The 15,084-nt window shown below is 37.4% G+C and overlaps 1 protein-coding gene across 20 annotated transcripts in view; it reads left to right on the forward strand.

Annotated features, from left to right (window-relative positions):
• The first annotated feature begins 3,977 nt into the window (after positions 1–3,977).
• Positions 3,978–15,084, forward strand: part of sox6 (SRY-box transcription factor 6) — a 147,454-nt gene continuing 136,347 nt past the window's right edge. For 2 of the 20 annotated variants that reach the window (XM_084404590.1, XM_084404583.1), the window contains exons 1-2: positions 3,978–4,024; positions 8,669–8,786. The gene's annotated coding sequence lies outside the window, so the exon portion shown is untranslated. Of the gene's footprint in view, positions 4,025–5,722; positions 6,098–6,989; positions 7,128–7,731; positions 8,107–8,668; positions 8,787–15,084 lie in introns of those variants that run through there. The other 18 variants (XM_084404598.1, XM_084404575.1, XM_084404577.1 and 15 more) reach the window with 15 other exon arrangements.

Consider the following 15,084-nt stretch of genomic DNA (forward strand, 5'->3'; position numbering starts at 1 on the left):
GTGTTCTGCACCAGCTCTGCGCTACATGTTTCTTTAGGGGGTTTTCAAATGGGTTGGGAAGTTCATGTGCATATTTACCCTCCATTAACAAAGACCGGGGGTTGCTGAATTGAAAATTGTCTACCAGGGTCAATATTAAAAGCCTTACTTTAAGATAACTTCAAGAGTTTGAGAAGCCCAATTAAGAATGTTCTGTTAAATTTTTTTTGTGTGTATTAGATGTTAATGATCTACCATGTATTATTCACAGTTAACCATTAACTCGAAATACAATGTTTGAACCTTGAATCTGCATTTGTCAGATCAGAACCACAGGGCGAGCTGATTTGTCCCAATGTAAAACTTGGACGGAAGTCTTGCACCATTGGTGTTTGATCAAAGTCAAATCAAATCCGAAAGTCTCGTCGGGGGATCTGGGACGTAGTCATTTAGATTTGCATTTATGTAGATTTACACTAATTGGAAAGAACATATTCATAAACCGTCCTAGAGTAAAGAAGCTGAAGCTCACAGTCATGATGTAATTAAGAGCATGTAGCTTTCTTTCATTTAAACGTTTAATTAATCAACTGTTCCTTGTCAACTTAAAAGGAAATTATAATACTAATAAAAAACTTTGATGAAATGTAGAGTGACAAGTAATATTTAGGTCAGCAAATGAGAACAGTGTCCCACTTTGCAGTTCCAAATGGGACTGGGGTGATTTGCATGTATGCAAATGAGGCATGTTTTAATTACATAACTTTAATGTAAAAGTGCAGTACTTCCTAGGCTGTTCTTCCTTTTAGAGATTCTGGCATTTACTGTATTTTGGAGTGTGTGGTAGATAGAGCGCTCTGACCTCCGACTCGAAGTAACAAAACTGTTTTATGTTTGACCTTGTGGAACATGCTTAATTTACAATAACAGCTCTCACAGCGCTCTTATGCCATTATTCTCTTGCTTTTGTTACCTTACAGAGAGGTTGTGCTTACAGAACAAAACGGACATATTGGTAAAGAGTCTTTTTTTTTAAGGACATAAAATTGTAATACTTTAAATACTTTAAAGAACGCCTTTACAAGAAATATCTTGTAAATGTAACTTGCTGTTCTTACCAAACATGTTAAATTTTACAGCACATTCATGAATCCAAACCACTATTATTTTCTGTTAAAACCCTCTGATTACTAAACCTTAAAAACACTAAATGGAACACACTCCTTATGTTCCTTTTATGAGTGATAATACAAGGCAAAAATATAATAATAATAATGTGTGCAACAATAATGGTTACAATATTTAAGTTTTTTTTTTTTAGAAGATATTTTCTCCCCATAAACTTTGAGGTCCAGTGTTGTTTGGACACAATTTCGTCTTGAAATAAATTCTTGTGTTCCACAGAAGAAAGTCATACTGATTTCGAATGACATGATGGTGAGTAAATGATTACACAATTTGTTTTGGGGTGAACTATCCCTTTAAGGGTGTAATTGTATCTGCTTTGTGTTTTGGTAATAAGTTGAAATGTCATAGGACTGATCTTTGTGTTTCAGAGATGCAAGTGATGCAGATTAAGATGCAAAGACCATGCAACTACAAAGATTATTGATATTGAAGATCATTATTAGATTATTTGACAAGTTACACTATGCACATGTCCTTTCTACAATACTCTTATATTTAATTAAAATGTCCATAAACTCTTTGAAACGTAATAATGGATTGGGTTTTCCAACCACTGACATTTAAATTACGTCTTCCTGTGTTTCCTGCCACATAATGGTTTGCAGTGTGTCATTTTCTCTCTCGTTGTTTTTTTTTTTTTTTTAACACAGACCCTTGAGTGATGCTGAAACCCTCCAGACTACAACGGGGCTGATTCGTGGAAGGTTTAAATAAAGGTTGTTGTTGAGAATCTTCATCCAGTGTGTAAAGTCTCATTGAGCAACACAGACATGGTTATGTAGATTTTGGCTGAAAATGTATCGCTTATTAATTAAACGTATCAGACATATTTTCATGGCTCCTGCAGCTATGGAAATGTCTGAAATGAGTTTTCAATAGAGGCCTCTCATACGCATTTGAATCTATCAGACAAATATATTTGTGAAGTGTTGTTTGCCAGTTCTCAAGTAATCACAGCAAATCATATGGCAGCCTCCATATTTCCTTTGACAGAAGAGTGCGGCCTAATTAAACATGCAGAACTGGAGAAGAACACATGTTAATTTAATGTAACAAAAATGTTGATTTTTATGCAGGCCTTTTTTAAATATTAATAGGCTAGGCTTGAATTTCACGATGCATCAAAGCATTTCATGATATGCTAATGTGATGAATGCTGCCTCTTTCTCTAACGAGCTGGACAGAACATTGGTCCAGACCAGACCTACAGGCTTGAACCCGCTCGCTCACACCCGCAAAATGCTTAATTACAGGCGTGTAGTTCAGAAAAGACTGTGTGATTTTAGGATTTTGTCAAAGGGACCGCAAAAAATGACTTACATTTGTACATTTGTTCAGAGCTAATTAGTTAAGACCTGAACACTATTAGGGAGACAAAAATGAATCATGTCCTTGTTAAAACCTATAAGTATTTGAGTGACTGTTTTGCAGTCAAGGCCAAACTACATCAGAGGCAATAACCAAGGATTAAATAAAACAAACGTACAATTTATTCATGAAAAGAATTTGGTTTTAAAATAAGTTTTATTACAGCTCTCTAAAATTTGCAGATTGAAGAAGCTCATTAGTCAGAATTTCTCTTTTAATTGAGACTTACTGTTGGTCCTCTGAATGTGACTAGCAGGTAGCAGCCACGTGCGTTTTTCATTTTCGTTTAAAAAAAATGCATACAAATAATAAATACAATTGTTAGGTTTAAGAATGCCGTTGAAGCCCAACCCCATATCTAACCGTTAGCTTAAAATGAAAAGGTTTCAAAAACAAGAACACATCCTACTTGACAATCACTGCAAGTATTAAGAAGCAATCCAGAGGTGTAATTCCTCGAGTAATCAATGGGTGGCGCATTAGCCCTGTACAAAACATCGATGAGCGGCGTCTACCTGACGCTGTACCTGCCTTCTGCAGGAGCACGCGAGCTCTGGTTGTTATTCAGCGCAACTCTACCTAAAAAGTAAGACGTTCTTTTTACTGCGTAATAATGGCTAAAAAATATAATACTAACCACCAAAATACATTTTAAAACTGAAAGATAAAATAATTACTTTCTGGCAAAAACTAAATTTCTGTGGTCTGAAACCCGTTTGAGCTGGCTACCTTGACAGTGAATACCCATATGACGCCTAAAAGTGCTGTCTAGTCAGGCAGCTCACTTGGTTTTGAGACACAGCCTGTGTTTACCTACAGAGAAACACTTGTCTGAAGACTGTTGGCTGCATTTTTTATTTCATGAAGTGTTTTGCGCGGTGGCGGTTTGAATGTGCCTGTTTACATTTTTCAGCTTGTGTGAGAACATCGACATCAATGAACCAGTCAGAAAATATGTCTGCACCTTTTCGCTATATTAAGCTGAAATTTCGAACAGCCAAACGAATTTCAGATTGAAAAGTAGTTTAATGATTGTCACTGTTTGAAAATGAGGCGTTTAGGGAAACTTTTTGAAATACTTTCGGTGTCAGCTGGAATAGGCTGTAAAATAAAAAAGTTTCAGTGCAGTGGCTTTATTGCCTTGAAGGCAAAGCTTTGTTTGAATAATTAATCTTCTCTTTGGTGTAGATAGAATCTGGGGATGAAGATGTGACGCGTGGATAGGATTTTTCTCAGGAAAAAAGGGAATGTGAAAATGAAAGACAGACAAGAGCCAGAACAGATGTGATGAGATGTTGTGAAAGGATATCTATTCTGGCATACCCGCTACATCCTTAATCCCCCCCTCTTTCTCTCTCTCTCTCTCTCTCTCTCTCTCTCTCTCTCTCTCTCTCTCTCTCTCACTCCCTCCCTATCTCCCCCTTTCTTTAGCCCTGTGTGACTCTTCAGTTAACAAACAGCATTTTCTTCTGCATCTGCCCTTATCATTGTAAGTACAACATTGTATTGTGTATGTATTGTTTTCTTTCGTGTTGAATTTATGATATTTTCACCACAAAATAAATAAAATAAGATGCAAGCAATTATATATATATAAAAAACGCGACAGTTGAGTTATTATAGGCTATATGCGATTTTTAACTACTTACTTTAGTTTTTACTGCATGTCTTTGTAACTGCTGAATAGAACTGTATGTTTCCGATCTCTGCAGTGTTGTAGAATTATATATATATTTTTTATCTTCACAACCAGCATTCCTAAAGTGCGCTGCACATTCAAATATACTCAAACTCATCTGACCTGATCTTTGTCCGTTTAAGAGCGAACAGTTTCTTCACAACTTAATATAGCCTAATTATACGGTGGATCGTCTAAAAAGCTGTCTGGAGAGGAATGTCTCCGTAGTTTTGTCCATGCACTTTATTGGTAACTTCTTAAATATTTCTATAGGCTACCAGTGTAAAGAAAACCGTTTCACAGATGTGAACAAATCAGACAGCGTTAAGCCAAACATAGCCTATATATGATTTAAAAAAAATATATAGGCTATGTATAGGCTTTGCGAAAAAACAGGTTTGTAAAACATTTGTGATTTATTTCAAAATCGTTGACCTGAATTCAAATAATCATCATGCCTGTCTCCGTGAAATTAATTTGGAATAGCCTACAATTTTAAACAGCTTATTGTGTAAAAGAAAATCAGTTTTTATTTTATTTTTTGCAATAATGAGACAATGTAATTATTTCCCCATAGTTTCAGGGAGACACTGGAGGTGATCAGTTTAAATTCTGATCACAATGCCCTAATTCATCAATATATCGATCAAATAATTTGCTATAATAGCCTAACTGTATATGATGCTTTTTTAAACATGATTCTTCTACATTCGGTTTTGTAGAATGACCTGAGATGGCCTTTGGTTGTTGGCACAAGACTAACTTCAATAATCGTTCCAGGTGTAAAACACTGTTTTACAATCTTTTGAGAAGAAGGCGCGTTGGATAAATATACGCAGTAAGCATTCTTATAGCGGAATTAACCATGTTTTAATTTTATAACATCATAAACGTCTGTGTGAGAGATGCATTACGATTTTTCCTCTGGCGTGAGGATTAGCTTATAGGTAACATCAAATTCCATAAAAATGCTCATAGGTGAGTTTTTTTTTTTTTTTTTTTGCCGTCGCTTAGAACTTTTTTCGACATGTTATCCTCAAAAGTATAGTGTAAAGCAGTGAAATCACAATCTTTACATTTTCACCTTTATATCATGTTCAAGTCCCTAGCTCCAGCTTAATCCAATAACAAAATTTGCATATTGGGCTATAGAGATAGTAGCCTAGCCTAAGCTTTTTCCTAATAAGCACTATGGTCGTTGCAAATGCAAATTAGTTTTAATTTATAACCCATTTATTTTTAAATAGCTAGGCTATAACTTTAACAGATGACTTGACGCGTGAATATTTACAAATGTTTTTTAACGCGAAATTTTATATGGCTAACAATATCCTGACATTTGAAAATGTACATCACCTGAGTTCTTTTTCCACCTCACAATACATATTCTACCCCTCCTCTCTCTCTCTCTCTCTCTCTCTCTCTCTCTCTCTCTCTCTCTCTCTCTCTCTCTCTCTCTCTCTCTCTCTCTCTCTCTCTCTCTCATGTGTTGTCTGGGAGGGGAGCCCTGCCTCTTTCCTCAGATCAATGCCCTGGCCACTCACTTTCTGATGTTGCACGACGGGAAATGCTTTGAATACTTGCGACATGGCCGCTTGCATTGATTGCCAAGATTGACAGCAGTAACCATCGTCTTCTGTCGCTTCTGATTTAGAGTAGAGAGGAAATCGCGATAAATATACTTGCAACTGCTCTCAGCAGTTTTGACAGTTCAACTTCATACAGCCAAAGCGGGATTCCCTCTACGGTCAGTGGAAGCGACACTTCAGTTTTCTTCTTTCTTTGCTTCTACACTCCAGTGTTCATTATCTTTAACCTGTTTCAAAACCAATAACGGGATACGGCGAAGACGAGCGCTTGTTTTGGTACCCTGCTCACATCAAGGTAAACTTTTATCACTGATAACCTGTCGTCCGTGATTTCGTGTCTTTTCGTCATGTTGTGTTTATCGTCTTTTTGGCGTCGTAACACCGCAGCTACCGCATCGATACATTCACGTGTTATTTACAGAAGCTTTACAGTAAGTGTCCAAACTATTTGAAAGGGTTTGCTTGTCCAGGATTGATATTTGTCTAAACGGTAATTTTCAACGAAGAGTGACGCATGATAGCCTACTCCGTAGACCGATGACGAGGAACGATTAAGAGCTTATTTCTTAACAAAAAACCGCAAAAATCTTGTCGACTAACAGAAAAAAGTTAAACCGACATCACCCAAGCGGTTCTTGTATGTTCTCCCAGCAGTTATAATGTTTAGTTTGTACTTCATTGTCCGCTATTGAACTATTGTAGTGTAGCCTGCTCACAAACGCACGCGCCGAAAGGAAACAATGATATGCGCAGGTTTGATTTCTAACAATGTAGCCTACGCATGATAATAACTCCAGGTGCAGTGCTATTTAATTAGTTTTATTTCTGAGTAATAGATATCATGTAGTTGTCATCCGGACGGCGGATAAGTTCACTACACCGGAGGTAATTTCACTTTTGTCCACAGAGCGGTACTATTCATTGACAATAACGGGAGAAGCGCTGCTGGTAGGCTACTGGCAAGTATCCGATTCGACGTCGTTTTAACTTTCTCTCTATTAAAAACTGGACATGCTTTGTGCTTTTTAAGATCAGACACGTTTCCAGCCCGCGAGAGATAGCTAAGCAGGTAGTTAAAATAAATAAATAAATAATAATAATAATAATAATGTTTGAAGGCAAAATTGTTCTCTAAGCGAGCATGGGAATTGTTTCTCAACTTTCACTCGAGGTCAGGCATATTGACCTTTGAAGAATGCATAAGCCATAAATTAAAATGATGTCCTCATCTAAAGCTGAACCATTTAGAGACAATAAGCAACTTGGACAAGCAGACTCCTTTTAATCTCCCAGGTGCTCTGATATACACTGCATTCAGACTGAAAGTAAGTGAACTCCGGGAATTATTTCTTATTTATTTAATCAGAATGTGTGATATTTTATCAGAGAAATTATGGCGCTTATTAAAACGTTTGTTAACGTAGGCTACTTATCGCTTTTGTTTTAAAACGTCAAACAGATAGGCTATGTGTAATAATAATAATAATAAAATACAAAACTTTACACAAAAAATCAAATAGCCTAGTAGTTTGAAATTACATTCACAGTGAATTTCTATTCAAAATAAATCCAGTAAAATAATTTTAGCGTTTATTTTCCGTTATACGCGACACTTTGCATTATCCTTTTTCTGCCTCTTTTTAAAGTTTCGTGCTATACATGATGCTTTTGAGATTTCCAGAAACAGAGCGGTGAGGTATGAGAGGACAAATGGAGCGCAATGTGTGTGAACTCAGTCTGTGGGACACCGATAGCCCATCATCTCATGGGTGTTTCCCAAAAGTAGACCCTCATACCACACAGATAAGCCCTTTTTTCGACTGCTGCACGAGATGCGATAATATTTTAATAAGGAACATAACACAACACGCCGACGTAGGCTATGACGGAATGTATTGCTTCTTAAAAACTCCTGAAGCCCCCTCAGACACGTCAAACGGGACATTTAAAATATTACAAAAATTAATACACACAAATTACTTCTTGTTAAACACTTTTCCGGCGCTAGAAAGCGAAACGCTCTCCTCCTTTTTTTCTTTTCGCAGAAACACAAAAGCTTTGTTGTTCCCGTCAGGGACGCAACCTGACACCTTAATTAAACACAGCTTAACTTTGCTAGTTTTTCTCTCCTGAAATTGTGTCTAGTCTGTAAGAATAACCGGGTGTCTAATAATACATTCTTGTCTTAAGTGAGAGGGGGCTGTTTGAAAAACAATCCCCTTGGCTTGTCCCTCTGTTGGGGTGAAGTTGAGCCCGTAATGGCATTTTGTTTTGAGCAGTTGCTGTTAGCTGTTCCCTCATAAGGTAAGATGGCACTGAAGCCCAATGGAACATTTATAATTAGACTGCCAGTTCAGCACATTGTCCTGATTGCTATACAGGGATGTGCTGCACGCAATAGACTTATCCACTGCCTTTGAGAAAGGGTCTCACCTATCCCTTACATTTATTTACTTATTCTAAAGTCATGCATTTAAAAGACAGACCGTGGCCACCTGTATTAATTCATCGAGATTTAAAAAGGAATCAAATGTGTTATTTGCCAATTCAGAATCTAATGAATTTCTAAAAATCCCTCCTCTTTTATTAGTGTTAACAACACACTTCACAAATACGCATCCGTGTTTTTTATTTTTATTTGTTTAACTTCACTGCCCGCTGTTTCAAGTTTAAACGCAGTATTCATGCAAGCTCATTTTTCATGCAGACTGGATTTTCCAAATGCTTTCTTTATGGACAGAAATGAAGTATGATTGCGCAGTTTCATAACTATATTTCACAGACAAATGCACTTTCATTTTCGCTGAGATGAAAGCGTTTGAGATAATGACGATCTCCGTTTATGTTGTTGTTGTTTTTTCTTCAGGACTTTCTGCCCGTGGATTTGGGGAGGAACTTGTGGTTTTGTGCAAGTAAAGAGCATTTCCTAACTGGATCCGGCGAGCAGATAACCGACAGATCGCAGACGAACGCTTATGGTGCCAGTAAGTTCAGAGATTTGGACCGTATTCTATTCTGCGATGCCTCACTTGTCTTTGAATAGATCTTATGTTCTGAGACTTGACAGCTGGAATATGTATTTTAACACGTAGTGTGTGAAGTAGGCTATTTTTTTTTTCTATTTTTTTTTTTTTTTTTTCTAATCATTCTTACAGTTCATGCGGATTAATACAATTTTATTAGAGATTATTATGCAGTGATGACAGTTTTGCATTTTTTAATTGAGGCATTTCATCGTTTAAGGGATTGAATCATGAGGCTCTAAATCGTTAAAACACTCGCGGAGTGTCATTATGATACCTTGCAGTGACTGAGTGATTGTAATTTCATGCCATCAAAATGCATTTCATTTAATCTTTAAATGCATACACAATTATTTTAAGATAAATTTATACAAAATATAATTTTAAGATACATAAAATATATCAGACCACTTTTTTTTGATACTCAGTGTTTCATATATATATCATTTTGAAATGAGAGAATCACTATATCAGGATATAATAAGTTCAGTTTTTTTTTTTTTTTTAGCTATAATTAATTATGTTCTCTGTTATAAAGGGACTTTTGATTACTTTCTTGGGAACATTAATTGCAGATCTGGCATCAGTTGAATGCATTATCAGTCCTAAAATCTGGACAGTAAATGAACTTTGAATAATTCTCTTTCATGTGCCACAGTCTGTTGTTTCTAGAGGTTGTCTGCCATATGTTTTAGTACTTGAGAAATATTGTCTCAGATTTCTCTACAAGTCATTTTGAGTTTTAATCAGTTTTCAATGGTTTTACACAGCTTTGGCATTTTATTTATTGCCTGTTTTATTATTTACATTTTCATTGACCTAATTTGGCCTTGCTTATCGCTTCCTACTTTAGTAAAGCAGTATGTCTTTAATCTTTGAAAAGATGTTGTTTATACGTCTTAAGTGGATGTATATCTTGAAGATAAAGTAAAGGATGAAGTGAGTGTAGCGAATAATTTCTTTGAGCTCAAGCAGTTTATTTATGAACAATCACGTTCTTATCAGAGCCAATTCTTTCAAAATGATATTTCTTCTAATAATTTATTAAACGAATACTCTTGTTTTAACTCTTGTTAATTTTTTTATTTGATTTTTGTTGTGCAGTAGTGCGTAACCCAGTGTACAGTAACATATTTCGTGGAAAAGAGCAAGTTGAGGTTGTGGTAGATGCTCAGGTGTAAGTGTCGCCTATGGTTCTGTCTTGTATTGGAGGGGTTAGAACAGTGCCAGCAGAATCCTAATGATAAACAACACTGGAGGTAAACAACAGCAGGCCTGGTAAAGGTAAGCAGCACGCCAGCCGTAGGGGAGGAATGCATGAGGAGGAAATGTGGCAGCACATGTTGTGACATCTGTCTTTATAAGTGTTAGCTAATTTGCTGTGGAATATTTCAACAATGATCAAAACCGATGGCAACATGTTTATTAGAAGGCTTTTTTCCCCCTTTGTGGCAGAATCTCTCAAGTTTCTGGAATGTGTTATTGAAGCTTTGCTGCACTTTTAATTATAGTAAGTTTTGTCTACTAATTAGCGAAATAAGGAAGACACTAGGAGGGTGGCGTTTTCTTGTGGATGATATTCAGATCTTGAATGACTGCATAAAGCATGAATTTCTTTTTGCAACTGCTTATTATTATACACATGCTGATGTTTAAGTGCATGCAGTGTCTTTTCTCGCGGCCGTCCACTGCGTTCCTGCAGAATGATAGATCCATTGTCATCAAGGAAGATGGCACGCTGACAGCTGCTCGAGATCCCCAGGGCTTCTAGTATCTACTATGATTTAATGATTTACATAGGCAGGAATGCTGACCCTGGACGCACCGAAATGAAATCAAAGCTGTAACAATCAAATGACAGATAGTAAATAAATAGATATGTAGTCTTGTGAAGACCTTTAACATTAGGTCTTAAGTATTTCTTTCCTCCTGAGCAAGTATAAATTATCCAACCTATACTTATCTGCGGCTTAACAACACACCCAAATTGCAGTCTTGCTTCTGAAAAAAAGATGGTGAAGCTATAGCTTAGGAGGCCTTGTGAAATGCCAATACAGGTGGCCGTGTCTTTCAGCGACAGACTAAAGGCCTTTTTTCTCTACAACATTTTGTTTCTTGCCCTTTTGCAACCTCAGGTCTAGACGTTGCAATGGCACAAGGATAAAAAATGAAAGACGTCTTTGATGTCTTGGACACTCTTTGTAAACGAAGGCCACGCTTTTTTGCCCTCCACTGAAAACGCATGTTCACCTGTGACCTGATGCTGCACAATGAACTGGAGATATAGATGCTTTTCACTCCAAAATATAACTAAATGCTTTATTTTCCTCATCTTCTCACAGCATTTGCCTGATAACAGGATGTGCTAGCACAATAATAGAGCTGCTCTTTGAATGTGTTCCATCCACACTATTGCTTAAATCAAAATGTCCCGAACTTAGTGTTGCATGACACATAAAGCCTACATTTCTTTGAAATTAGGGGCATGACAAATATGCCTTCTGTATTATAAAATATTTTCCTATCGTTCTCTCTCCTAGCTCTTTTATAAGCACGCATGAATATGTAGATTTAATGCTAGGGATCTCTGGGACTGTGAGGTTGTTGACACTGGCTTTATTGGTGGTTATAATCAGCATTATCAGGTCTAGGCTATGGTGTAGCATATTGTTTTTTTTTTTCATTTTCAAATCAGAAGATGATTTCTGCTGTGCAGAGGAAGATTCTGAGGCCATTTCCATTTCAAAGGGGTTTGCTGTGCTTGCTGGCAGTAATTAAAATGCAGTGGTTTGGAGCCTGTATACACACACGCGCTCTGGGGTGGAGGGTTTGCTGGGAGAGAGTGAGCGGAGGGAACCGTGTGCAGGCGGTTGACTCCTGCATGCGTCTCCAAATGCACTTATAATTTTGTACAAATGTTTATGCCAGTCCGTGCTCTTTTGTGGAGAGCTTGTCTCCTGGCCAAAACCATTTCAAGACAAAGTTAGTTTGCTTTTTCCTTAACCTTCTTGTTGTGGCCGCTCTCTCCCTCTCGCTCACTACAGCTGCTCTCTGACACACAGGCTTTGGCACATGCTTAACCTTTAATTGGTGCATGAATGAATAATAAAAATAAATCTGTTGATATGGACTCTGTGTTTAGGACTAGTCCTTTGCTGATTTTTACTTCACCTCTTTCATCCTCCATTTATAAGTAATTATCATTAATATATAATGTAATTTATAAAAGTAGTAAATATTGCTGATTTGTAGATGTTGTGTTTTATCTTAGACTTTGTGTCACTTTTTTAATGTAGATGTTGAAAAAAGTCTGCAGATGTTGTACTGTTATATAGGCATCAAGAATTTAACTGGAAAGTTAATTTTTTTGTTCTGGCTTCTTGTTAATTTTTTTCTATTAATAAGAGGTATTTATCACTTTCACAATGTGAATTTCATATTACATCATCTTATGGTGAAAGTGTGCTGTGTTAGCTAAATCATTGTCAAACACGGATTAAGGGAATCAGGACAGTGTTGGGAGCTAGGCACTATTTAGTTCGAGATTTGTGATAATCCTGGCCTTTCGTGGTAGAGAATAATTGATCATTATCCTAAAATGCTATGTGTTCCATTACAAAGGGATTGTACAGCCCCCATCAGAAGACTCCGCCCACTCTGAATGCTCTGCTATTAGATCAAATGTGAGCCAGTAAGATCAAGCTGGCAGATTGCCCTCTACCTAACTCTCATAGTACGCATGTGATTAAGCAGGTCAATATGTGATGCTCCAGATTCCTTTAAGTCTTTCTTATGTGATGGATCACAAACCACAGCAAGTTAGTCCATGATGACATGATGTCCATAATATGTTTAAAATGTTTGATATAGATATAAATATATTTTATATAGTTGATGTACTTCAATCAGTTGTTCATTCTAGCATGTTCGGGATAGAAAGGCTTGATTTAGCCCTCACAACATAGAAAATTATTTTTTGTTAAGAACTGTCAAAGAAATATCCACCCTGAAGTTGAGTTCCTCTTAAGACAAAAGGGCCTTTGAATTCCCCGGGACTTTTCTGTTTTGTGAAAGAAACCCTGTTGCTATCTTCTTAAACAGTTTTGTAATGAATTAGACTTTGTTTTTTGTGTTAATGAGAATCTTCTAGAATGAAGAAATGCTGAAGCTTGGAGCTAATTGCAGGCATGTTTTTTGATAGGACATCTAAAAGTCTGGAAATTTTTATGGAAAAAACAAGAGATTTGATGCCAAAATCACATCACCCACAGTTTCTGTGTGTGTGTATGTGTGGAAACTCAGGATGCAAAATGCCAGAAGCAAATTAAAGTGACAAAGGAGGTTGGTAAGGAGAAGGGAGGAATGCTGTGGCTGTGTGTCTGACAGTAGTTCAACTGAAGTATTTTATAAACCAGCCCCTTTTGTTTCCTATTCTGCGATTATGTGCACCCGCTTGCAGTTTTAAAGGCTTTCTGCCGTCGGTGTACATGTGCGTCACAAGAAAATGGCTTCAGCAGACCAAACCACAAGTGTTCTCTCTCTCTCTCTCTCCCTCCCTCACACTTATCTCCATCTCTCTTTTCTTTCTTTCTGAATAAGAAAAAGGCTCTGCTACCTGACTGCCAATGTAATAAGATGTAGTGCAGCAGCAAACAGACAGATTGAGAGAAAGCCCTTGACTATCTTTATGGATGTGTCCATGAACAGCTTTTGATGATGGGTCAAGTGGTGACAGCAACTGATGTGATAAGTGTGTGTGTGTGTGTGTGTTAGCTTGATCTGCCATTCTAGCCTTCACAGTTTAGAGTGCGGCTTGTCTCAATGGTCTCTACGTGAAGAGACTCAGCAGTTAATGATGTTGGTCTTAATTCAGAGCTGGGAGCAACTGTATGGAGTGAAGAAGGTTCCAGAAGATCCCATAGGGATCATTCATCATTCCTGGGGTCATGGCACTACTGGCTTTAAGATAGTGGACATGGACAACTCTAAAGGTGCGGTCAATTCACCATTGTTTGATGAATTTTCATGTGCAAAATAGTCCACACGAAATCCAATCCATATAATCAGGAATTTCGCTTGAGGGTGAAATATTTTCCAACACAGATTTCGAGTTCAAGTTCACATCACTTCTTGGTTTGAAAGTGACTTCTATGGGAGCCGTGCTTCATACATCGCTACACAATTGACAATAGACAATGGACCTTTTTTGCCTGTGAAATGTAATGAACATTCGTTATTGTGACTAAACCTCAATGGGTCAAAAATTTTAAAGTAGTTTTAATTCAGTCCCACTACAGATTTCACACTCAGTTCTCACCATACATACACAAGCAAAGACATCTCATCTTCTTGAGAATTCACATTTAAAGTATGGACACGCTTAAAAGCTGCACATTTTGTGGTGTTGTTGAGGTAATTTATTATACGTTGAAAGTGAAGTCTTTCCTCTTCCGCTCTCTCTCTTTTTGGCTTTGCCAGGATGTATTAATCACACCAAAGTGAAAACACCAGGCTGGAAAAAGTGAATGTTTTCTTGCAGAGGAAAACAAATAGAAATTGCCCCCTTTTTCATTAGTTTGTCATGTTAAATCTTTGGGCAGGAAGGTCTACGGACATAATTTAAGCCCTAATTTTTCTTATGAGTAGTTGTGGTGTCAAAAGGGCTTTAATGTGGTGATTTTTTTTTATAATTTTTTTTTTTTATATAGGATGGCAGAAATGTGTTGAAATAATGGAGAGAATATTGCGGTTATGCCTCCCCTGCATATCTTTGGAGCCTCTTTGACATCTATCAGCATACCCACACTGGCACTCAAAAAATCACTCTGAATCACTCATCGTAGGCCAGAGTTTAGAAACATACGAACTCCACAAAAAGAGAGGGAAGCTGGGATAAAGGGAAGATCCTGGCAGGCTTACAGCCCCACCAGCCTTTTTCCACCGGCGGGCATGTCGTCCTGCGGCGCTCCGTCATGGGCCTGCAGCTGAAAAAAGCTCACTCATAGCACACACTGTTTCTCTAGCAGGAAAGAAACCGAAACTATGACACAGGGCTAAACTAAACCCCCGAGACCTGCCAGGATGCAAATAAGACATTTTCTCCACAACACTGGTCGCCCCAGAGCCAGGGCTTTTTCGCCTTGTTCCAGTTGGTACTAGAGCCGGGAGCTGCTCCTGCTGTTACCTTGAAAACACTTCTCTCCTCCTGATTCATTTTTAGCACTACTACTACTACTACTATTAGAGTGTTACTTAAAAC

This window comes from Rutilus rutilus, assembly GCF_951802725.1.
Source record: "Rutilus rutilus genome assembly, chromosome: 3".
NCBI lineage: Eukaryota > Metazoa > Chordata > Actinopteri > Cypriniformes > Leuciscidae > Rutilus > Rutilus rutilus.